Source organism: Solanum stenotomum, chromosome 12, assembly GCF_019186545.1.
Source record: "Solanum stenotomum isolate F172 chromosome 12, ASM1918654v1, whole genome shotgun sequence".
In the NCBI taxonomy this organism is placed as follows: domain Eukaryota; kingdom Viridiplantae; phylum Streptophyta; class Magnoliopsida; order Solanales; family Solanaceae; genus Solanum; species Solanum stenotomum.
Window position 1 is genome coordinate 19,654,050 of NC_064293.1, and position 25,294 is coordinate 19,679,343.

Here is a 25,294-nt window from a genome sequence, read left to right on the forward strand (position 1 = left end):
ACTTTCAGATATGGTTGGAATGATCTTTCCAACGCCGCCGAGTTTGCGCAATTCCGAGTTTGTATGAGTAAGTTATGTCCCTTGGAAGTTGGGCTATTGGATTAAGGAAAGTCCAAAATCGGATTTTTGAAGGGTAGTTTGGTCTTTTCCTAACCCTTTTATTTTAATTCGTTTTTGGTAATTACTTAGGGGTTTAAACTGAACTTAGTCAGTTTACGCTTTTGGAAAAAGAGTTGGGGTTTTGAGAGAAGAGAAAAGAAGAGGAGAAAAGAGGAGAAAAGAGAAGAACGTTCAAGATTCATCTAGATTGTCGAGTTTGGCGTATGGATTTCATCAGGGGTGATCCCTACAAGGTATGTGAGATCACATAGTGTGAGATCACATAGTGTTGGGTTAGTTCACCCACGCGCCAAGCATATTTAATTTAGCATATTTTCATCCTAAAAAGATTGAGAAATTGATGTTCTCGATAGTTGTTCTTGAATTTATTTTGTTCTTGAATATGAGTTGGGATTAAGGAGTTTCTTGTTAATTAAGTATCGTTTCCTTGAGTTGTTTGGGTTAGATTTTGTGTATATGATTTGAGTACATGAATCTAAAGTGAATTTGAGAAAAATAATCAGATTAAAACAATTTAGGATCAGAAAACGAGATCAAAAGTTCGTCAGATTTTTGCCTAAGGAACAGGTCGCGCAATGCGCCCCCATAGCGCCAGGAGGGCTGGGGGACGCGCCTGCAGTGCACCCAAAGTGAGCCCCAGTAAGTTGGGGCCTGGCGCAGCGCGCCCCAAATGCGCCTGGATCGGCATTTTTCATCCGTTTAAGTCTTTTTAAGGTGTATTAAGACTTTCCATTGGTCCTAACTACTTTAAATGACTTCTAAACACTTAGAAATCATCGATAAACATGAGATCATGAACCTTGAATCCATAATCCAATTCAAGGAAAGTTAGGATCAAGGTCAAGAGAAGTTAAGAGTCAAGTCTAAAACCTAAGAAGCAAGTCAATCACAGTTTTTAAAGTTTTCAAAAGTCTTTAACAAACGTTTTAACTTTGTTTTAAGACTTAAGTTTCAAGTTAAGCAAAGAGTAAAGAGTTGAGTTCATTTCTCAAAAGCTATTAGGGAACTAAGTATTCCCAAAGAGTTTATAAATGTTTTCACATTTGAGCAAGAAAAGGGAACATCGATTCCAAGAGAGCTTTTAAGCTAAGTTTTGAGTAATTATCTCAAACCAAAGAAAGAAGTTTGTTTTTAAAACATATGAGCTAAGTATATTTTTTGGAGTAGTATTGAGCACCGATATGGGGATGCGAGTTCATATTAACTCAAGTCTCTATAAACCAGTAGCCATCATGGTTATTAATGGGTCATACTTTTTAGATGATCACATAAGTTAAGCTAGTGGATCCACTAAGTTAAGTAGTTCTATATGACGGCAAAGTATAGGACAGTCTGGCAGAGTGATGGTAAAAATGTTGTATCACCACTTAGGCTTATAGTGGTGGTTGTCAGTTAGAGAAACTTTCACAGCAGTAATTGCATAGTTCCTCAAGGGGTTCTGCTTAGTATGAATGGAGGTATGGGACTTCATTCATGCATTGCACAAGTAAACTTTGAGAGGGAGCATGGTATGTCTTTTATGATATTATGATGATGAGCTGACATCATGTTTTAAACAGTTTTCCTTTTTTCTTTATATTGCACTTGTTTTAAACTGTTTTATAATGAAATGAGTTCAGTTAAGTATTCAGAAGTTGAGAAGAGTCAGGTAGGTGTTTCTTTTAGAATCATTTCAAGCTTATATCTTGCTTTAGCATTCCAACTCGCATACTTGTACATTCAATGTACTGATGCCAGTTGGCCTGCATCGTATTATAATGCAGACGCAGGTAACCAGGATCAGCATCCAGCTCCTCGTTGATCCAACTTGAGTATTCAGAGTCTGTTGGTGAGCCTCTTTACATTCCAGAGGACTCTTTTATTTGCTTTCTAGTCTTTCAGATGTTAGGATGATCGGGGGTCCTGTCCCGACATCCATCTCAATTGTTTTAGAGGCTTCATAGATAGTCAGTTAGATGTTAGTTCATTCGTCATCATTTTATTATTGACTTATGTTCAGATTTGAGTTGCCATTTTGGCTAAGTTAAATGTTTATTTTCAAAACATTATGAGTTCAGTTTGAGACAGTTAAGTTGTTTAGCATTTGAATTCCTTTCTTATTGCATATAGTCTTCCACTGAGTAAGTAAGTCAGTCCAAGGGTTTGCTTGAGGCCAGCAATGGTCTTCGAGTGCCGGCCATATCCAAGGTGTAGGCTCGGGGCTGACATTTACATTGTCATTCTTGTCAGACTAGCTTTTTCTTTATTGGTCTCTGTGGCGGTGGCTGTAGATATGAACCATCAGATATGTTCTGTATATATTTACCATCAGATTAAGACCTTCATCAGTAGGACTCAATTTACTTGTTGTTGATATGGATGTTGCGCATAATTCCCACACTCGGCATTGCCTGCATAGTACATATTTGGGTCCTGATTAGGTTGAGCATAACCATAGCGTCATATCCTAGTGTATACCCGTAATAACCATCACTCCACTAGTTCGGATCACCCTGAGACTGCTGAGAAGGTGGATCGTTTGTCCACCCAATTGAGTTTCACTTAATGCTCATAGGGTCACCCTCATTTTGAGTTCTAGTACTTTGATATGAAGCTGCAAAAGAAAGAAAAAAGGTGAAGTGGTTAGCAGAGATATATGTTAAAGCAAAGGAAAAATGCAGTTGAAAAACAAAACAAAAAGCAAATGTCCCCATAAAACAGTAAAAGTTAACACAAAAGGATAGGCAGGTCTAATACTTGGACATTTTTCATCATTATTAAACAGGGTACTCAACTGTGCATTCCAGATTAAACACACAAGGTCTGATCGTTCGGAAGAAAAGTAAAATCAATATCTCAACTTCCTTAGGTATATATTAAACAAGTATATGCTTCTGCTATGCCTTCTCCTAAACCTTCCAAACAACTGATGTCACTGTTGTAATATCCACCACGGTTACAGCCTGCTCTTTCTCTCCAAACTGAACATAAACATTACCAACCATGTGATCATCCAGATTGTCACAAATATGCAGGCTCTCAATCTCTCCATACTTGTTCAATTCTTCAAACAGATCATCATAAAAATCCTCAAAATGTTTCTTGATTTTGCAAGGATCAATGGGACTGCCTTGAGCATCAAACCAGGGGTAATTGAATCAGGTCTTTGATACATATTTGAGAGGAGAATAGTAGGACTAATAGTGGATTTCGTGTGGAGCTTCGAACATCGATTGCTATGATACATATTTGTGAATGCTTTGTCAATTAATTCTAGATTATGTTTATTTCACACAAGAGATTTCTAACCTGTTTTTGTTAATTGCAGTTGTTTTCCCCCAACTTAATTTTCATTCCTGATCTTGTCTTAAGCTATTGAGTTCATTTGTTTTTATTATCCGACAGATATTATATATATATATATATATATATATATATATATTTAGTTGTAAATCTTTAAAATAGATATTAGATTCTCGGTTAATGCATCTCAAAGTTTTTCTAATGGATTTTTTTTCTTATTTTCTTGCAGCTTTTGTTGATGTTTACGGATTACACTCGATGAAGATTGGAACTTTTAATTTTTTTACTAGCTTTTGTTCATTCTTTTGTGCAAGATACAAGTTTAGAAGAAGATGAATGAGATCACTATTAGTTTGCTACAAATTTAATGCAAAACTTGATGCCATAGTCTAACTCGGATGTAATTAGCTATATGTTTTTTTTTTTGTTAAGCAAATATTGGATATCAACTAGTTTATTGTAATTAATTGTTTTCTTTACATATATCTTTTGTCTCTGTCTCTTCTCTATATATATCATCTTTTCGTTGCAAAATTTTTAGTAGCAATTCGATATTTATTGAAATGTATTAGTGCTCAATCTAGGACAAGAATTATGCTGGTCTCTAAAGGCCAATCTATGACCATGCTTGCTGCTTGTCTCTAATGCTATTCTAGGATGGGGTTGTTGATAGTCGCCAAAGCTATTCTAGGACGAGGTTGGTGAGTCGCTAAAGTTATTTCTAGGACCAAATAGATCTTGTCTTTAAAGCAATTCTAAGGACAGGACTTTAATGGTCGCTAGAGATTACTAGGACCAAATCTATATCGTCTCTAAAGATTATTACAACTAGTTTTTGGTGGTCGCTATAGAGTTTTACCGACCTACAAAACATATTTCCCAATATATAATTGGTCTAATTGAGACCACAAATAACGTCCCTAAATGTATTTCGCAACCAGATTGTATCCCCGTCCCAAATATCTTTAACGACTAGTTTTTTTGGTCCCGTCGTTGTTGAGCGATAGAGAAGGAAGCGTTTAGGACAAGTGGCGCGACCAGATATTTTTAGGTCTCAAATGTTCATTTGGGACAAGATTTCGACTTTCAGAGACCATATTTCCCTTCCCTAGAGACTGTTTTTCTTGTAGTGTATGATATGGAATTATATGGGAATTTCATATCATGATTTGAGATATTTTAATACAAAAATTGATTCACGAGTTTATATTTTGTTAAAATAACCCTACATTTATATCTACTAACCATTTATTTCTGATGTAAATAAAATTTATAATCACATCATTACTTTTAAAAAATTATTATTTTCACCGACATAAAATTTATTATTCTCACCAATATATAGTCACTTTAACTCACACCAACCGATTGTTGAGTAATAAATTTGTTCTGTTCATTTACTCCAACACTTAATTTATTACTTCTACCGTTTTGTATTTATTACAACTATAGTTATATATATCTATTTGAACATGGAGTGAAATGTCTTCTCTTCATTTACTCTAATAAATTGATATGCAAGTTAGGTTGGATAGGCTTAAATGCATAATTATTTATACTCAACCATAAAGACTAGTACACTACAATATATGTTTAATTTTTTTTAATTAAATTATAGTTAGATGAAACAATTACTTAAGTGGAGAACAAATAGTTTTGTAATAATTTATTATGCAATTTTATAAATTTTTGTTTATTTGATAAGATTGAATAAACAATTGGGGCTATTTTAATAGTTTTACAACTTATGAGATTTTTATGTTTATGAGAAAATATACAACACAAAAATTCCATGTCGCATGTCCAAACAAAACTTCAATTTCATCTCATGATTCCATATCGCATGGCCAAACGGACCCTAAATGGAGCTTTGTTGAGGTTTAGATGTCTAATCCGACACCAGTGAACATAAATTTAGTGCATCTTCAAATCAAATTGATATAAATGACAACCTATGGCGAAGTACTTTAAAATGGGGATAAGGTATAATAATTCTCTTGAATTATGATAAGATTGTCAATTACAGACTTAAACTAACAATGTGTCTATTATTCTCGTGAATTTAATTTTTTCGTACTTTTTACAACTATAAACTATGTACATAGGGTCCTATTACCCCTAAACTATTCTATTTTAAAGCCCTAAATTTTTTTGTCCAGTTTTTTATTGCTAGTGCAGTTTTTGCTGGATATAAGTCTAGTTTTGGTGCATTTTTTTTCTGCAATTTTCGTCCAGATTTGATCTAATGGCATGGATACGAATAACAACTTGTAAGTTTTATACAACAAAATAAATGAACGAAACCTGCGCACAATACCAATTTTACAAGTATGCTAACTTCATAAATAAAGGAAATCTGTGCAAAATGTCAAAAATAATTTTATAGATATCAAAACAAGTGATGCAGCTTCATGTTATTCAATCTATATACCCAACAATTCATAGATACAAAAATGCATTTAATTTGTGAAATAACATCATCTTAATAGATACAACATGTCAAACACAAAAATCAATGCAATCTTGATGATTAAGTTTATGAAGTTCAGGAGTAATATTATATAGGCTCTCAATCACATAAATAGTTTAGAATTACAAATAATACGACAAAACCAGTTTTAGGAAGATAATAAGACTTTTGCATAGTTTATATGTGTAAGTGGCAATTTGATGATAGTTCCTAATATGCCTTGTCAACCAAAAGAATGCTCGTATATATACTTTGAAGTTGAACTGGTCATTGCTCATTATTAAAAATAGAAAACAAAGGGACAGCACAGTGTTTGTTCAAATTTCATATGATTAATATGAACATGAAAATTAAAAATAGTTCAAAGCATCTGTAGCCTAAAGTGATTGTATTCGTATGTTGAAAAGAATAAGGAAGGATACATATTGTATTTCAAGAAACTTGGGTTTGTAAATTGGAAAAGAAAAATAGTTCTACATCTATTACTGTTTCAAAAATAGATTAATTTTTTTAAAAAAAGTAAATTATTTTTACAATTACACTAATTTCCCTAATCATTTTCAAGACTTAATATACAGGTGGTGTGGTAAAAGGAGCCATGACAGTTACTATTATTTTTTAATGAGTGTATCAAGTCCAACAAGTAAAGTAAACGGAAAAGGAGTAAAATGAAGTTGAACCTGTTTAATTCTTTGAAATTCGCGTGTCTTCTATTCAATTGCTGACTATAAATGTCAATGCAAATAGATTTACATTTTACCATACTGTTTAACATGCATGTAGCTTGTTAATTGGATCCTCACACTACATAAAGAAAATGAGCTTTAGCTGCAATTAATTAGCAATTGCCGCTAAATATTTATTTTTAGCGGCAATTAATATATGTCCCTAAAGGCTTTAGCGATATTGGATCTAATGACACTTAACTAATGCTGATAAAGACTTTAACACTCTTTATTAATGTGTCTATTTATTGTTGCTAAAAATTATTTTTTATTGTAGTGATCAATGAATGTGCATAAATTGATCTTTGAGCTCCTGTTGATATGTTTGTATTCTAATTTCATTAAATTACTTACAAACGCACTTGCATGCAACTACCCATTTGAATGACGAGATTGTTGCGAGGTTCTAACATGAAAGCCTTTTTGTCCACCACCACCAACTTGTTTTCTAGCACACATTCGATGCACAATGTGTTACTTATTTTCACCGTTTTAATTTGTATGACACTTTTTTAGTCTATTTAGAAAAATATATATGTCACATTTTTATAATTAGAAAAGAGAAATCTATCTTTAAAATTTCTTTCTATCGTCTTGAAATGATTCATAGTCACACAAATATCTAATATATATTTTATATACAGTAATAAATTTCAAGAATCCTCCCGTGTTTTTTAGACTGTCAAATCAAATGATGCCACATATTTGTAATGGAGGGAATATCTTGAGGAATCTTTCCTCGATGTTGGGGAGTACTTACCTTCAGCTCACATGCCTTCTTTAGCTTTTTAACTCAATATATACCCACCTAAAACCCTTGGCAAACACACAATACACATTGCTAGCTAGCTCTAAATACTTTTAACTAGCTTTTGTTTCCTCTCTATACGCATTTCCTTCATATGGCCAACTTTTCTGTTTGTGGTTCACTCTTCATGTTATTAATCTTGTCAAACCTATTCCTTTTCAGCCAAGGAAGAAATTTGGCGGCGTCAACACAAAATGTTAATCTTGTTAATGATATAAAAGTAACCTTAGGAGCAAAGATTGAAAAGAAGATTACTGGGAGACGTGGATTTAGATTGATGGAAGGATCAGTAGATGCTTATCATTTTGCTACCCCAGGTCACAGTCCAGGCATTGGTCACTCTAAACACGATTGATATATATAAGCCAATGTAGTTATATTTGGTGATGGACACTCAATCGATCATTTGTAATGCTCATTAATTTCTGTCTGTGTTTTTCAATATGCATGTATTTATGTAGTGCTTTTCAAACCCCACGTGTGAAATTACACTGGGTATGTATGTTGTTGTTGTATGTATGCAGTGCTTCATCAGTTCGGGTAGGTCTCTAGGGCACAATGTTGTAAATTTGATTTTAGTTCTGAATTTAATTAGAGTTACATTTTCATCGAGCATCCTTGTTGAGTTTCTTATCTTATCCGTTGGATCACAATTTGATGAATTCTAGCTACGTATTCTGGGGCCGAAACAAAATTAATGTAGAATTGAACGACATGCTATTTAAAAGCTTAAGTTGTTACATGGTGACCTCTCTTAAAATTTGGTTCAAACAAAAATTTATTTCGCGGGAAAATTGTAGATGGTGGAAAAAGACTTTTTATTATGTTATCCTGTTGAACCAAATTTCGACCTTGAAATATGAATTGGTGCATGTTTTCGCTCATTGCGCTATCGCGTCTGCGCAAGATTTAATTTTTGATAGCTTCTGTTTTAGAGGTTCTATCTTGTATGAAACCACCCTGAGCCCTCGAGTTATATCCCAATCCCCGTAAATCATAAACTGTAATGCATATTATACATGCATTCAAAATTTTAAGCTCAATATCGTTAGTAATTTGTATCATATTCAAGTCAATCATATATTGATATCTCGTATCAGACGTGGTATCTGAGTCAACAGAATATGTACCAGGCGTGGTACTTAAGCCAATCAAAAGATATCATATGTCAGGCATGGTATAGAGCCAACCATAAATGAATCAATCAACAATCATAATCACAATGAATACAAATCTCATTTGTACACCCAAGTAAATACATTTATTGCATGCGAATGACAACAAGTTAACATTTCAGTTATACTTCTTCCATTTTCATTATACATGTTATACTAACAAAGCAGTTAGCAAACTAATATAACATAAATGGAAAACAAACAATAATCCTACCTCAAATCAAGCTTGAAAGCTCTATCAAACCCGAGTGTTCCCCTTGTTATAAAGTCTAGCTCATTCTTAGTTTTTAAACAATCAAACTAACATATAATCAGACCCAAATGGTTTAAATACACCCGGATTATATCCTAATTCAAAATCAAGGCCAATTTCATGATAATTCTCTCTAAATCAGGATTTTCCACCACTATACCAAACAAAACTATCTTCTAAGAACACCACCATAAATTCTAAAGCTTAAGAATCTAATTACTAAGTTAGGAGAGTATTTTACTTACCTTTACCGATAATAACGATGAAAAACACATAAAATTCTCCCTAAGTCGCCCCTGCTTTTCCCTATAACGTGGTTGCAAAATAATGAGCAATTTTTTGGAATTTACTTCATTAACTGCAACTAACCCCACTATAGCGGCTTAGTTCCACTGCTATAAACGGTGTGTCGCCCATTATAACGACTTGCACGAGACAGAGACTTAGAAATTCTCCAAAATTAGCCTATTTCGCGACATACCTTTAAACCTTGACGTTCTAAACTAACCATTCATACAAAATTCTATATCGTGTGTTCTATTCATCCGAACACACTACCAAAAATTCCTACAGACTCCTTGACATCTTATCAACAAGGAAATCAGACTTTACCTAGACGTTTAACCCAATCCTCCCCAAATTGTCCTAGAACTTGCCTCACTCAGATTTCGTCAAAGCTTAGCCTATCCTGAAATTGTTGGCTCACAACTCCAAAATTTTCCACTCTCATTTTCCTTCTCTAATAGTTCACCCATAACGACGAGGGAGGTCGTTACAACAAATTATTTTTGGGGGAAGTTTTGGGTGAAGTTTCACCATTTGCTTGGTCATAAATTTTGGGAGAAATGTTTTTTTTTAAAAAAATAAATATGAATTATATCCATAAGTTTTAATAAATATTAAAAATACCCTTAAGTTGGTATTATCATTTTATAAGGAACATGTTTCGTAAAAAGCCATGATAAAGAACACAATGAATATGAATCTGAAAAAAAGGAAGAAAACAAAAGGACAATATCATATTTGTATACGAAAAACTATTATTACTCCTTGTAATTAGAAGTGATTTCTGAGAGCAAGCTCGAATAAAATTTGTATAAAATATGTATATAACTGTACAAATTTTGTATATCAAACTAAGACTGAAATTTAGTCTAAAACTATAAATGATGGGTGTTGTTATAAAATATAAAAGTTAAGGTTAAATTTCAAATTTTAAAGGATTTCTTATACTAAAACTTGATCCAAATACTATTTTTTTTTCCAGTATTTAAAAATTTGAGATATTTGTCGAACAACAACAAGTTATATGGTTAAACACCATTTTCAAAATAAATTTGAAAACATTTTTGGCCAAACGGTAAGTCAAGTAATTCCATAAGCCAGGTAGACTAGTTTTTGACAAAGAACCTTTTTTGCCATAAATTGCAAAAGGAATCTTCCCCTAGTTGTGCCAAATGATGTTGCTTTTAAGTTGGAAGTTGGAAGCCGCAAAGGGTCACCTAGGCATTTAGGTTGCCTCTCTAATTAATATAAAATAAAAATACTTGTGGCTGTAAAGTGAGCAGCTGATTCCTATAAACCTCTTCATTATACAAGTACACACAATGCCTTGGTAAGTGCTTAAGAGCATAGAACCAGTTGGACTCTCCTCTGTATTTTCAATAGGTAGCCCTTGAGGTCTCGAAAAGGTAGGTAGATTAAAGCCTTTTATTTCATGGAAAGTGTTAAATAGCCAAAAAAATTAATCAGAATTTGACTAAAAAATTTAAAAAACTAGAGAGAATACTATTTTATAGTATACTTACAAAAGTTGAAAATCGAACAATATTTAATATATTCAGATCCAACCACCTTGGAATTAAAGAGATTTTCTTTCCTCTCAGAGATGTTGGAAAGGAGAAAATGGCATACTACTATTTTTTAATCAGCAATGAAACAATAACGACAAAAGGATTAGTTATTATAAAAATAAAAAACCTAGAGAGAGTAGAAAGGCAAAAGGCAAAAGGCAAAAGCTGCTCCAACAACATTGGTTGTCAAGTATAAATTACAAATTAAGTGATACTTAATACTCACTTAGCTTCATGGAATCTGGTCAATAGGTAATCATGCACTCCAGCAGTAGACTTTCAGAAGATTAATTATAATATTGTCACTAATTTTTTCATATATAATAAAATGTAGAGTAATGCTAAATGAACAAAAAAATTGGTCAGAAAATTAAAAAAATTATAATTTTTTTTTTAATTTTAAAATAAACTGATCTTTTCTCTATTTTTTAGTTAAAAGATATTAAAGTTAAAAAGGTAAAATATTTTAAAAAATAAAATAACATAGATAAAATAAAATTCTGACCAGCCTTTCTAGCAAAAAAGATTTATCCTAAAATAGAGTATTATATATGTGGCATGACAAAATAAAAGTGCACCTGGACTGAAAAATTAATTAACGTACCTGGATGTTCTTTGTGGGCGGCTCTCACACAGTAAATCTTTCAGAAAACAAAACTTGTACGTTATCTCTATTAGACATACATCCGTATCATATTTATTAATATTTTTTTTTATAATTTAAAATAATTACACTATTATTTCACTGATTAATAATTTTATATCATATTTCAAGTCAGATACTCGTTACTTAATACATTAAAATGGAGAGAGTAGCAAGCGAGAGAAGGAGAGAGTCTAGCAAAATCAGAGACGAAGTCAGGATTAAGAATTTGGGGTTCTAAACTTCTTTAATAAGTATCAATTAATTTTGTTAGGGTTTCATAAATTAATATACATATTTTTTTAATTAATTTTCTAGTACAAATACAGAGTCTACGGTGATTATAAAAAGATCCAAAAGAACTGCCGACCTAGGGTTTGGCTCCTACATAGGCAGCATTTGCGCAGCTATCATGGCTGCTACGGCCACTGGACGGCCTCCTTTCGAGGCTGTCCAGGCCCCCCCACCACCCCAAACTACCACATACACCACCCTTTTCAATTTCAATACTATAAATCCTAAACAATCTGCCCTAATTAACTAAAAAATAATGGTAAAATCAATCGAAATAATTCATGGAAAACCTACTATCACGTTTTTAATGGAGGAAAGAGAAGACTTTATGATCGAAGAGGAATTACATCAAGCAGTGGTGTTTAAATTATCCCATGGTGCGCCAGATTTGAAGGTATTAAAGTCAATTTTACTGAAACATCTTGGTACCAAGGGCAATTGTTTAATAGACTTACTTGCTCCAAGACAAATTTTGTTGAATATGAAGATTATGTATTATCTTTATCTCGCTCAGTTAATTATGATCTCTACAATGGAGAAGAGCACTATTGTAGGATTTTTTCATGATCCATTGGATATAACCCTAAGGAGGAAACGACGTTAGCTGTGGTTTGGATTTCTTTATCGAACTTATCTCCAGATTTGTTTGCAAAGAAGTCTCTGATGTCTATAGCATCAGCAGTTGGGAAACCAATAGCTATAGATAAAGCTACTCAAAGCAAGTCAAGACCTAGCACGACTAGGGTCAAGGTAATACTTGATCTAATGAAAAAGCTTTCAAATCGTATAAGATTGTAGTTTGTGGATGGAAAATCTGGTAAGTTGATCAAGGTTTTTCAGGAGATTGTATATGATAATCTACCTTTGTATTGCAATTATTGTAAGCACCAAGGCCATGATGAAGATAATTGCCGTTTCATCTCGAGAAGAAATCAAAATAACAAACAAATTAATGATATCATTGAAGTTGCTTTAAAAGGTACTACCGATAGTGAAAAGTATCAAGGTGATGCGAGAGAAATACTAAATGAAAAAAGAAAGATTGTAGATGTCAATCAAAGTAAAACTACTTCTTTAGATCGACAATTAGTTGCTGCCACTTTTGAGCAAAATCGTGCAAACTTGATGAATGTTGATACAAGTAATATTGGTGTTCAAACAACTACCGAAAATAAAGATGATTGCAATAACCAACAGGTTGCTACTAATGAGGTGCAATCAAAAAAAGTTGGGCTGAATTTGATGTCTAATGCAACTATAAGCGCAGGGGGAACACCAAGAATTGGGGTTGATGCGCCGCAAGTTGGTTCAAGGAAAAAATTAATGGATTCAAAACAAAAACTAATGGATACATTTGATGTTGAAGATGCTGAAATTTATGGAAAACATGTTTTGCTAGTTGAAAACGAGAATGCAACTAAAAACTGGACAGTGGTTGCACAAAAAAAAATCAACTAGTAGCTGAATCCTTTCCCCAACTAGACAAAATAATTCTCCATGTAGTGAAAAAGGTCCGACTGAAAATTTTCATGACAGTGAGAAGAGGCAAGATATTAGTAATTATGCCTCAAGAGACCAATTATGTTCGAATAGCTTTGATGCTTTATTGAAGAATACTGGAAAGCAAGTAAGGTTAACAGAGAATGACAACGATTTGATCCAAGAAGATCAGGTCTCATCACCTGCTTTGAATAGCAAATTAAGTTCAGAAGTTTTCGTATTTGTGCCTAAATGTGTGCTTGCAAAGAAGAATGAGTCAAGGGCCTTAGGGGTCGTTTGGTTTGAATACAAGTTATCCTGGGATTAGTTATGTTGGGATAAATTATGCTGGGATTAGTTATGTTGAGAGTAGTTTTTATTGCTTGTTTGGTTTGTCATATTCAAACTTATATCCATTGCATAATTTTTAATAATAAGTTGTTTGTTTACAAAAATACCCTCCACCTTATTTTTTTTTTATTTTACATTCTCTTTGCAAAATGTAGTTATTCATTCTCAAAAATTAAACTTTCATGTTATTTAGCTTAAATATTTTTATATGTGCATTTCCATGATTGTGCCGTGTGTTTTTAGAATTAAACTTTCATCTTATTTAACTTTAAAATAAAACTTCCATCTTATTTAACTTAAAAATAAAAATCATCTTATTTAGCTTAAAAATAAAACATTCATCTTATTTAGCTTAAAAATTAAACTTTCATCTTATTTAGCTTAAAAATTAAACTTTCATTTTAAATTTATCAAAGTAAAAGAAATTTTATCATTAAAGTTATCTACATTTTAATGGATACATAGAATATAATTTTTAAGTGAGTAATAAACTATGTAATTTAGTAGTGAGTGAATATTTTAAGAGAAATCAAAATATAAATAAACATAAAATTAGGCAAAAAAAAAAATCAACCTATAATATATTCATAAATAAAAATTGTATTTATAAAATGTATTTTTTTAATAGAAAAATATATTATGATAAAAACAACGATTAAGTAAGGTTGTGAATGTTACTATAGTTGTTGAAAATTATATTAATATACATGAATGTATGAGTGGTGTATAAAAGAGAGTTTAAGGGGATAATTTTGTTAATTTACATACTTTATCCCAGGATAAGTTATCCTGGGATTACTATTCCACCCTCAAGGAGGGATAACTTATCCCAGTACTATTTGTTAATCTTGGGATAAGTTATCCCATCCTGTCTAACCAAACAACGGATTAAGAGACACTAAATTTTTATCCCATGATAACTTTCTCTATCCATCACACCAAACGACCCCTTAGTGTCAAATACAATTGATTTGGGTGAGGATTCTCTTGATGAAGATGAGGAAGACGATATGCTGGACATATGCTTTGATAGAGTGGCTAGGGAAGGGGATATATTACCTAGGCAACAAAGAAGTAGAAGCAACAAAAGCAAAAAGAAGACACATGACAACACGATGAACGGTAAAATGACTGAGGAGTTTGTTCCAAGGCACCTACCGATGCGACAGGCAAAGCAAAACTATTTGACAGTATCAATAGGTTCAACTAGATCCAACAAATCCATAAAGAAGGTATGAATTATCAAATGTTGTTGGATGGATTTGAAGAAGAAGACAAGAGAAAAATACTTCAAGTTACTTTTGATGGACAATCAATCTTTTTTAATTCATGCTTTTGTAATAGAAAGTTTGAGGTTGGTAGCTCAACTTTCTTCTTGATTGACATATTTTTACATTATTTAAGCATCCTCATTTGTAATATCATCATGGAGTGTATTACTAACTCTGTGATGATCAGAAAATACTAAGTTCTCTCTAGCTCTTATTTTCTTCATGCTTGTTAAGTAACAGTAGTTAGGTACTTCATTAGGATTAGTAAGGTAAGGCCTAGCCCCCTTTGCTTGTACTTGTTCCTACTAATATATTTTTATGTTTAATAAAAGGCCTCTAGACACTGTCTAGTGGTAAATTTGCTTTAAAAAAAGGATCTACTGAAAAGCTATTTGGTTTGCCCGAATCCATGAACCCCCACCTAGCTGCGCCTCTGAGCAAGATAGGAGAAAGGCGAACAAGATACACAGATATATGTGAATCACACTAGATACATGTATCTAAATTCTGACGCTTTTGATTAGAATTTCGAATACTGGCAGTTAATTAATTAGGTTAGTTCATTATATTAATTAAATGCATCACCATCTAAAACCCCACATTGATCCTTGTACTATTTCTTTTATAAATTACAGACAAAGATTTACTTACTAAATTAATTGCCTATGTTCGTAGACTGCTTTAAAATAAATAAAAATATACACCAGTCTCACATGGAGACACAAACTCGTGGATTCAATTTAAAAATAACAGCAAGTTGGAAGCACTAGTACTCTATATATATTTTTCTTTGGCAAACTATCCAATATGCATTGTTCGACTAAAGTTACTTATAGATCGGAGAGTAATTAGTTGAACATTCTTAATAAAAAATTATATTGTACATATTAAAAATACTTAATATTTTATATACAAGTCAAAAACTATTTTTTTTTTTGGGATATATATAAATTCTTGAATGATCTTAGCTAAATTTGTAAGTTTGTTATATTTAATATAAATATACATTATGCACATATGTAATGAAGATTTCCATAATCCACTAACTTATTTAGGATTACAGTGTAGCTGAGTTTTTATATAATCATCTTTTCTAAAAAGGTTAAATCACTTAGCTTGAAGTTCCAAATGTCCATACTTTTCATGGATAGTGATTCTCCAAATGAGAAGAATGTTTATTTATTGTTGCTCGAAAAACAGTATGAAAATTATCACTGCAATTTTTGATACCTTCAACTGCTTAAATTTGAAAATTCAAAAATATAATAATTTTAACGAACAAAAGAGAAAGATAATATGTAATTTGTCGCAAATAAAAAGAGGGTTTATGCAGTAATTGTGATAAACCTTAACGATGAAGAAAATGAGAAAGAGACTTTTTGGATCGGATTGAAATTATTGATGCATCTGGCATGCTATTGATGTATCTAACACATTATTAAGTTAAGATTATATGTATCTAATATTTTATCGGTAAATCTTATTAAGTGTATATGTATCTAACAAAATATACGCATGTATCTGAATAATAATTTGTGAATCTGAGTTAAGAAGTCTAAACTTTGCTGAATCGCCAAAGAAAGAGAAGGATTTTGATTATTTTGATTTTTTTAGGACTTGTGATATGTCATATCCTTTAAAGTTGTTGTAGAAGTGATTTTCTCCTTAATTAATGACTTTCAGTCATATTTCTTAATTAGACACACTCCTTAATTAATGACTTTCAATTAGATCACTTAATTAGACACATTAATTAATACGAGATACATGTATCTGAGACCCAAAATATGGTAAGGAATGAAATATTGCAAACTAGTGCGAATCTAAGTAATTAAATACTACCTCCATCCACTTTTATTTGTCATGATTTCCTTTTTAGAGTCAAACAATAGAACTTTGACTAACATTTTGCGATGTATTTTTTCATCATATTGATATCCAAAAAATTGCAATTTATAGTAATTTTCGCATAGTTTTTGAATATCTATATTTTTTAATTAAAATATCGAATTAATGTAATCTAATTCAAATTCAAAAATTAGTCAAATAAACTTTCGAAAAGCTCAACATGATAATTAAAAGTGAACGAGGGAGTACTAAAGTAGTGAGAATTGTGTAAGTTGCCCTATGTACAACTTGTACCTTAGATTTGGGTTACTGGGCCTCTTTTCTTGCGCTCTATTACTCTGTGGGGTTCATATTAGTTGAAGCCCATTTTACTGAAAGACTCCACATCTTGCTCTAGCCCAAATCCTCTTTCTAAAATGGGCCATATTGAACCTCTAATTTCTACAGACTGGCCTTCGCTCAGTTCTGCAGGGTAACTGAGCAAATAGCCCATTTGGGGGCAATTTTTTTGAGCTATGCCACAAGTTTATAAATTTTTGTATGTCTACTAATTTCTAGGGATGGAAACGGGGCGGGACAGGGTGGGTTTTAGGTTATACAGAGTAGGATGAGTTTTGAGCTATGCGGGGAGGACTAATTTTTTTATGGATTGAGCTCAACCCAACCCGCCCTGTCCTGCCCCGTTTCTTTGCCATCCCTATCCATTTCAAAATAGTTTTATTTATAACAGATTGAAGTTAAGAAAATTCATGTCGAAAGTTATAAATTTTATTTGAAATGAATAGGTCATGTACTAATGTATATGACTGAATATTAGTCGCATAACATTTTTGCATGCACTTCAAGTACTACGGAGAATGATCAATGCCCAGAAACAAGTCTACTGCCTTTATAACAAACCTCTTTGGTGGTTTATAATATTATGTTTGTTTTCTATATTCTAACTTTTCTTAACCTTCTATTAACATATTTATCATAAATATAAAAAATTAAAAGTTGATAAATTTCATCCTTATAAATATACTCTTTTATTTAACAAATGATTTGAAATTAAAGCCCATTTCCGCAAAAAAAAACTAATAATAAATAGGCCAGCTGAATATTTTGTGTAGTTACATTTTATTTTAGATGTGGACTGCTTCGTAGGTTAATTTTTTTTAAAAAAAATGCATGATAGTGTAAAAATAGTACTTTATCCCATCAAACCACTTTCAAGAAATTACATATAAAATTAATATGATCAAGAAAAAGTTACATGAGGAGATATATTATTAAATCCAAATTTTAATAAGATCCCCACATATTCAAATAGTGAAAGGATTATGTTAATGAAAGCTAACAACCTTAATGTTTTGGACCAAAAAGAAATTTTAAAAAACTAAACTAAAACAAAAATATTCATTAAATTAAAATTTATTATTCAAAATAATTTAATTATTCGAATATTAATTATTTAAACTGACCATTCTGCCCATTTTATTGCAACGAAGTACATTTTGACATCTACTCCTCATTACTGATAAAGGAATAAACTCTATCCTTGTTGGATCACCGTCAGAATTTTCAGTTTTATATTTTGAACAATGTTAGTATTAAAGAGTTTTAAAGCTGTCAAAGGAATAAAAAAAACGTTCTTTATGGCCTCCTCCCCTTATCGTCAAGTGGTGGTGGGAATGATAAGTACTAAGTTCGAAGCTACTGAGTTTCGAACACGCAAGCGCCCTAAGTGTTAATTGTTTTAAGGCATTTGAAATCACTGAGCTACACCACCTTATTGTGTCAAGAGTGTCTAGAATATGTTATTTAATTACTTAATATATCATTTTACTTGTTTATACAGTATTATTTTCAGATAAATGGTGTCCAATTGGACACTCATATAGCTCTGCACCTGTATCGAACACCAAATTAAAAAAGTAAAAAAGTAAGAAAATTTTAAAATTTGAGATGCCGTAAATGTGGTAGACGGTAGGAAATTTATTGTCTAACTTTTTAGCTACTACTTGCAAAGGTCCCATGTTTTTAGGCACAAAAAAGTTAGATGAGGACTCTGGTTGCACTGCACCATCAAAGTGACTATTTTCCGGCTCATGCCAAAGGGAGTGGAGTGGTTCCGCTACATTAATTTTTGCTGATATTTTTTGTGTTCAGTATATGAATAAAAAAATTTATTACAATATATTATTTAATATAATCTAAATAAATATTATGGGAGGTGAAGATGGTGGGTAGGAAGTGTGAGGTAATTGGGGTGTGAGCTACGAGAATGGGGTAAAGATGTGATGTGTTGAAATATGGGGAGGACATGTAATATTATTTGTATAATTTATTTTCTATAAGTCTATAAGGAAAGTCATTTTTCTAAATTTTAAGTATTTCTTATAAAAAAGTATTTTTCAAAATTTTTGAACAACTATATATGAAAAATTGCGAGATGTTTTCTGAAAACTATATTCTTGTAATTTTAAAGATTAGAATCTATTTTGAATATTTTCTCTATATTATTTACTTAATATTTGTTAGTGGTAATACGTGAAAGAGAAAAGCTCTGGCCAGATCAGTACAAAAAGAAATGTGGTAAACTGCAAGCTACTTCATTCCTCAATAAACACCTTTATTTTTCATAATTCCCATTATTTCCTGTCATTTCAAAATATTTTCAAAATTTTTTATTTTACTTTCAAAATCAAACTTTCGAATACATAACTCCCCACTCCCAAAACTCATGTTTATCATTTCCTAATTTCACTCCACAAATCTCTCCCAATTTTTATTTTCATGATCTTGTCAGTTAATTGCTCCATTACATTTGAAATTCGAAATCAGTCTCTTTTCTGTCAAAATAAATTCAAACGTGAAATAGGTACCCTTTTCATCTTCTCCAATTGTCTGTTCATCCTTTGTTTTTCAATTTATTTTTTCAAAACATTGATACATATGGATGGTGCATCATCTTTTAGTCTTGGTTTTACACAATTAAATGAACCTAATATTGATCGCGTTTTAAGTCTGAAAATGTTGGTTGGGCTGAAAATAAATCTAAAAAACTGCACGATCCTTTAGTAATGGCGAAGGTAAACATTGAGAAGTTGAAGAAGGATGACCCTTCATCTTCGAAAGCACAGGTTGTTAAAATCCCAAAAAAGAGGGATACAAATTTTGCTCCTGCAATTTCTCAACCATCCTTACCTAAGGTCAGTATGTCGATCTTATTTTATCGATTGTTAAATTTTTTTTGTTAGTTAGTTAATCAAATAATGATACATTAATGAAAAATTCATGTTTCATATTGTAATGTATCAATTTTTAAGTTTAATTAATTGATACACTAAACCCTAATTTTGTTCATTATTTGAGGAGTTGTTGTAGTTATGTAAAATTATTGAAACAAAAATAATGTTCAATGGTGTATCATTCAAAACATATATTATTCAGTGTGTTTCTGCTACATTAGTAGCATGTTAAATGGTCTATCATTTAAAATTGTATTAGTCAGTGTGTATCAGATACATTATATCAGTTTTAATGAGTATCAGATATAAAAATTCACTAAAATGTATCACATACACATATACGATACATTGCAAGTTACTAATTATTTAACTGTACTCCATTGTTTGTATCATGTTTAAGTGTTGGGCAATTTTTGTATCATGTTCAACTGGTGGGCATTTTTTGTATCATGTGTTACTGTTGTTAGTTTTGTATCATGTGTAATTGTTTGTTATTTTTGTATCATGTTTAACTGTTGATCATTTTTTGTTCAATACAATCTATAAATATGTGATAAAAAAAATTTCAACTCACTCTTTGAGGTTTGATTTTACATACAACATGTGTTTTGTAGATGATTTGAATGTGTCCATAGGTGTCGAGGGTATTGAGTTATTCAAAAAAATCTATTGTTGGCATACCTCAACATTCCTAACTGCAATTACCAAGGACAAATCACAAAATGCTTGTTGCTTCTTGAGGTGAAGCTGGATAACATAAATGAGCTCCATATTCGGCATGTAAATGGGAACATACTGTGTTTCAGTATCAAATAATTTACAAAAATAATCGGACTGAAATGCACAAGGAATCCCGATGATTTCAAATATTCAGATTCTACTCAAAGCTGGCTTCTTCAAACATAGTTTCCTCATTCAAAAAATAATGTGAGCAAGGGACGATTTGTTCAACGATTTATATAAGATGATCGGGACAACAATCAGGACGTTGTCCAAATGGAAATTCTTTACTTCATTCACACCTTTGTTTTCTCTCAACTGGGTGATACACCTATACATGTCAATGAATTTCTAATGGTTGAAGATGGTAGATATCAACATTTTTCTTGGGGACAACTTGCATTCTCCAACATTGAGGCAAGAGTTCACCAAAGAAAAACACATTAATATATAGCTGCAATTTTTTCAGATACATTAGAAAAATAATAATAGATACATTAAAACAATATATTCTCTTCCACACTATACATTAAACAACAAAAAATTCATATATTGATACATTAACATAAAAAAATCTGAAACGTTATAGTAACAATACACTAACTCACAACTATAAAAATCCATTAAATATACATCAAATGAAACTAGAATCGTATCAAGTTGAAAGTAGTAATGTATCATGATTTAAGTTGAAAGCAGTAATGTATCATGATTGATCTATCTGATACTTTATACTCCCTCCGTCCCTATTTACTTGTCCATATTTCCTTTTTTGGTTGTCCCTATTTAGTTGTCCATTTTGACAAATCAAGAAAGGACAACAAATTTTTTCCTATTATACCCTTATTTACACTTCTTGAAAATTGTAAAAGTGTATGTTGTTTCCCTCCAATTTATTTCACTTTAATTCAAATAAGTGGTTGTAATTTTGAAGTGAAAAGTTGTCATAAGGGTAAAATTGTAACTTTACTGTGCTAATCATTGTTGCCTTAATCTGTGTGCCATTTCTAAAGTGGACAACTAAAAAGGGACGGAGGGAGTATTAACAGTACAATAACTCACAAATTTGAAAACCCATAACATATACGTCGAAGGTTTAATGTATCAAGCTCTAACCAGTAATGTATCATTATGTATAGATCAATATACGAATTCTTGAATGAAAAAATAATGATTAAAGCACAAAAATATGTGTTGCATACCTTTTGTTATCAGATCTTTTAACTCGAAATTGAAGTTATGTTCTATTTTGTATTTTGTCATTACAACCACTAGAGTGATTTTATCCTTGTACAATTGTTTCACCTTCACTTCGTACTATTTGTATCAACTATGTAATTCGCTATCTCCATATTTTATATATAGCACGAATCACCAATTTTTGATTCCATCAAATTAAGAGCATGTGTGTCCTTTTCAACACAGACAATTACACCAAATCTTTGTATCTCGCTAACATTCTTAGCAGTTGTATCAATACGGATACATAGCAAAAACAACCTCACGTTTCTTCACCTCAACATACAATTTTACTCTTATATCATTCCTAATAATCAGTGGAGATGAAATACCTTTTACAATGTATCGGATCTTAATTTTTTTCCTCAATTCATCAATATTCAACTCAGCTGCAATGGCTGAAACTAGATTCATGAATGAAATATTTTCACCAATCACTATCCCATCACTCATGTATCATTCATAGCTAATCTCATTTTCCCATATTCCTGAATGCTTCAACAAAATCGAAATATTCATTACGTATCTGATCAAATTTTCAACAAAAGTTTTGAATCCTACTCAAAAGTTTCTTCGTTAAAACATGGACAAAGATGAACATTATTTTGAATTGATTTTTTATTTAGGATTCACATTTCTCTGATTGACAGTAAGGAGGAACTGAACAACGTGAATTATTGGATTTTACTTTGATTTTCCGTTTGTTTTCCCTTTTAAGCGCAACAACCACAAATATAATGTATCATAATTAATGTATTCGAACTATCAATTATGTATTCGGAATGTGTAAAATTTAAGGAATTAATTTAATTTTAAAAAGAATAAGGACATGATTTAATTTCACCATTACACTATGAGATTCTTAATTTTTTTTTTACATAAATTTAATTTTGATTTTCATTAAAATCACCATGCGAAAGACTAAACCTCGCCAAATCACCATTATAGTAAAAATAAAAAAAAATCGAGTGAATTCATGCTATACGGATAAGAGAATAATTATTAGAAAAAATAAATTCAAAATAGATAATAACCTTTAAAATATACAAGGACATGTGGCCTCTAAGACTACTGGATACAATTGTTCGTGCTAGCACGGGCCCAATATGTAGAATTTAAAAAGTTGAATAAATTTAAGGACAAATTGCTTAACTACACTCCTTTACTTACCTTAATATCCATTTATCCCTACTTATTTCAAAAATTTCAAAAATCCCTTATTTTACCTATGTATCCCGCATGTATCATGTGCGCAACGCTATGTGGAATGTATCAAACACTATGTATCCCTCTATGTGGAATGTATCAAACCTAATGTATCCCGTGCACAACGCTATGTATCCCGCTATGTGGAATGTATCAAACCTAATGTATCCCGTGCATAACGCTATGTATCCCACAAATATCATTTTTAAGGAATTTTTGGTAAATAGAAAACTAGAAGAGATAGGATGTTATTTAGTACTTATAGTATGTGGTTCCTATAATTTATACTAAATTTAATATGATTTTTAGATATATAAGTGGTTAATTACTTTTTGTTTGCGCAAATTTATTGTGGAGAGGTCCATTAAGATGTCTATAATTAAAGTGATATTCGTCATCAACCGTTAATTTTTCACTCAAAGTAGTTACAAGATATAAAACAATATTACCGACATTCAAAATAATAAAGCAACAACTAAAGTATTAATTTAAAACTAAAAGTCATAGCTAAAACAAATTCCATAATTTTGAAAAAATTATACACTAATTAAATTATAGTAGAAAAAATAAGTACTTTTTTTTTAAAATTCCGAAACACGCTGAAGCAGGAACGTCGACGAAGATGTGTCTGTTTCAACATGAAATCTTGAATTTAAAACTAAAAGTCATAGCTAAAAAGGATTCCATAATTTCGAAAAGATTATACGTTAATTAGATTAAAGTAGAACAAAAGAAATAAATTTTTTTTAAAAATATTTCTGAAACACGCTAAAGGAGGCACGTCAATTTTAAAAGTCATAGCTAAAAAGGATTCAATAATTTCAAAAAAAATTATACACTAATTAAATTAAAGTAGAATAAAAGAAATAAATTATTTTTTTCCAGGAACATGCTAAAGCAGGCACGTCGACGGAGAACTAAAAGTCATAGCTAAAACAAATTCTATAATTTTGAAAAAATTATACACTAACTAAATTAAAATAGAACAAAAGAAATAAATTTTGAATTTTTTTTTCGAAACACGCTGAAGCAGGCACATCAATTTTAAAAGTCTTAGCTAAAAAGAATTCCATAATTTCAAAAAAATTATACACTAATTAAATTAAAATAGAACAAAAGAAATAATTTTTTAATTTTTTTTTTCCGGACAGACGTTGAAGCGGCAGTACTAACTATCTCTTATATAATAAGAAAATATATTGATGATTACTTGGGCAAAAGTTAACTGAATGAAGCCACTTGGATCCATAAATACTTTATTTGCTTAAAGATGAACAATTTTATTATCATTCAAAAAATGAATATATTTTTACCCGCAAAAGTTAACTGAATGAAGCCACTTGGATCCNAATTTTTTTTTCGAAACACGCTGAAGCAGGCACATCAATTTTAAAAGTCTTAGCTAAAAAGAATTCCATAATTTCAAAAAAATTATACACTAATTAAATTAAAATAGAACAAAAGAAAATTTTTTAATTTTTTTTTCCGGAAAGACGTCTCTTATATAATAAGAAAATATATTGATGATTACTTGGGCAAAAGTTGACTGAATGAAGCCACTTGGATCCATAAATACTTTATTTGCTTAAAGATGAACAATTTTATTATCATTCAAGAAATGAATATATTTTTACCCGCAAAAGTTATCTGAATGAAGCCACTTGGATCCATGAATACGTTATTTGCTTAAAGATAAACAATTTTATTATCATTCAAGAAATGAATATATTTTTACCCGCAAAAGTTAACTAAATGAAGCCACTTGGATCCATAAATACTTTATCTGCTTAAAGATGAACAATTTTATTATCATTGAAGAAATGAATATATTTTTACCCGTTAATTTTAAGTTGGGTAAGAATTTGATATGTTTTTAAGCAATTTTTTTTTAAATTTTTTATCGTAATTTCATGTGGTATGCAAATATTTATTCATATATATTTTTCTATTAAAAAAAAGAAGAATCTTTGTCTGAATTTATACTTTGAAAAAAAGGAGGTTTAAAGGTGTTATTTTCAATCCATATCGTCTCTATTTCACTTGTACATTCTGCGATATTTATGAGGAATACGGAACACTTTAAAGCAAAAGATACTTAATTATATATTCTTTCATAAATATAAAGCCTAACAATTTGAGAAAATAATCAAAACTTCTTTTAACTCCTATATAATTTTTATCTTATAAGAAAAATTATGTCCATAAATAAAGTATCAATATACCTAACGACACAACATCAATATATCACATATTTCCTTATTTTTGTTATAAATAAATGTGCTAATACAAACTTTTAATTATATATGATATAATTTTATAAAAAT

At 31.0% G+C, this 25,294-nt stretch overlaps 1 pseudogene; it reads left to right on the plus strand.

Moving 5' to 3' along the window:
• Positions 1–12,388: 12,388 nt before the first annotated feature.
• On the plus strand, positions 12,389–14,971 carry LOC125847210 (uncharacterized; annotated as a pseudogene).
• The last annotated feature ends 10,323 nt before the right edge of the window (positions 14,972–25,294 follow it).